Below are 2,507 nucleotides of genomic sequence, written 5' to 3' on the forward strand. Positions count from 1 at the left end.
GTTTGTAAAAGTTTAGGGTAAACACAGTGAAGTAGGAAAGGCTGAACTTACACAAGTCCTCCCTGTTATTTAAAAGAAAACGGACGCTCAAGATTTTAACGGCAAACTAAGAAGTTCTTGGCATTGAGTAATCCTGCCAATGGATATTTACGCCTCGAACCATAGACGACTTGCCTATGTTATTGAGTCCCACCTCGTCCTCCTGCTGACTTTACCTCGTCCTCCTGCTGACTTTACCTCGTCCTCCTGCTGACTTTACCTCGTCCTCCTGCTGACTATACCTCGTCCTCCTGCTGACTTCATCTCGTCCTCCTGCTGACTTCATCTCGTCCTCCTGCTGACTTCATCTCGTCCTCCTGCTGACTTCATCTCGTCCTCCTGCTGACTTCATCTCGTCCTCCTGCTGACTTCATCTCGTCCTCCTGCTGACTTCATCTCGTCCTCCTGCTGCCTTTACCTCGTCCTCCTGCTGACTTCATCTCGTCCTCTTGCTGATTTCATCTCGTCCTCCTGCTGACTTCCTCTCGTCCTCCTGCTGACTTCATCTCGTCCTCCTGCTGACTTTATCTCGTCCTCCTGCTGACTTTACCTCGTCCTCCTGCTGACTTCATCTCGTCCTCCTGCTGACTTCATCTCGTCCTCCTGCTGACTTCATCTCGTCCTCCTGCTGACTTTACCTCGTCCTCCTGCTGATTTCATCTCGTCCTCCTGCTGATTTCATCTCGTCCTCCTGCTGACTTCATCTCGTCCTCCTGCTGACTTCATCTCGTCCTCCTGCTGACTTCATCTCGTCCTCCTGCTGACTTCATCTCGTCCTCCTGCTGACTTTATCTCGTCCTCCTGCTGACTTCATCTCGTCCTCCTGCTGACTTCATCTCGTCCTCCTGCTGACTTCATCTCGTCCTCCTGCTGACTTCATCTCGTCCTCCTGCTGATTTCATCTCGTCCTCCTGCTGACTTCATCTCGTCCTCCTGCTGACATTATCTCGTCCTCCTGCTGACTTCATCTCGTCCTCCTGCTGACTTTACCTCGTCCTCCTGCTGACTTTACCTCGTCCTCCTGCTGACTTTACCTCGTCCTCCTGCTGACTTTACCTCGTCCTCCTGCTGACTTCATCTCGTCCTCCTGCTGACTTCATCTCGTCCTCCTGCTGACTTCATCTCGTCCTCCTGCTGACTTCATCTCGTCCTCCTGCTGACTTTATCTCGTCCTCCTGCTGACTTCATCTCGTCCTCCTGCTGACTTCATCTCGTCCTCCTGCTGACTTTACCTCGTCCTCCTGCTGACTTCATCTCGTCCTCCTGCTGACTTCATCTCGTCCTCCTGCTGACTTCATCTCGTCCTCCTGCTGACTTCATCTCGTCCTCCTGCTGACTTCATCTCGTCCTCCTGCTGACTTTATCTCGTCCTCCTGCTGACTTCATCTCGTCCTCCTGCTGACTTTACCTCGTCCTCCTGCTGACTTCATCTCGTCCTCCTGCTGACTTTACCTCGTCCTCCTGCTGACTTCATCTCGTCCTCCTGCTGACTTCATCTCGTCCTCCTGCTGACTTCATCTCGTCCTCCTGCTGACTTCATCTCGTCCTCCTGCTGACTTCATCTCGTCCTCCTGCTGACTTCATCTCGTCCTCCTGCTGACTTTACCTCGTCCTCCTGCTGACTTCATCTCGTCCTCCTGCTGACTTTATCTCGTCCTCCTGCTGACTTCATCTCGTCCTCCTGCTGACTTTATCTCGTCCTCCTGCTGACTTTACCTCGTCCTCCTGCTGACTTCATCTCGTCCTCCTGCTGACTTTACCTCGTCCTCCTGCGGACTTCATCTCGTCCTCCTGCTGACTTTACTTCGTCCTCCTGCTGACTTCATCTCGTCCTCCTGCTGACTTTACCTCGTCCTGCTGACTTCATCTCGTCCTCCTGCTGATTTCATCTCGTCCTCCTGCTGACTTTATCTCTTCCTCCTGCTGACTTTACCTCGTCCTCCTGCTGACTTCATCTCGTCCTCCTGCTGACTTTACCTCGTCCTCCTGCTGACTTTATCTCGTCCTCCTGCTGACTTTACCTCGTCCTCCTGCTGATTTCACCTCGTCCTCCTGTCGACTTTACCTCGTCCTCCTGCTGATTTCATTTCTTCCTTCTGCTGACTTTATCTCGTCCTCCTGCTGACTTTACTTCGTCCTCCTGCTGACTTCATCTCGTCCTCTTGCTGACTTTACCTCGTCCTCCTGCTGACTTTACCTCGTCCTCCTGCTGATTTCATCTCTTCCTCCTGCTGCCTTTACCTCGTCCTCCTGCTGACTTTACCTCGTCCTCCTGCTGATTTTATCTCGTCCTCCTGCTGACTTTACCTCGTCCTCCTGCTGACTTTACCTCGTCCTCCTGCTGATTTCATCTCGTTCTCCTGTTGATTTCATCTTTCAACAACTAATGTTTAGACCTGTTTTTCCTTGCCCTACAGTATTTCTTTAAATATTTCGATGCGGCAGGCCATATGTATCTCAGTGACGAT

This window comes from Penaeus monodon, chromosome 23 (assembly GCF_015228065.2).
Source record: "Penaeus monodon isolate SGIC_2016 chromosome 23, NSTDA_Pmon_1, whole genome shotgun sequence".
In the NCBI taxonomy this organism is placed as follows: Eukaryota; Metazoa; Arthropoda; class Malacostraca; order Decapoda; family Penaeidae; genus Penaeus; species Penaeus monodon.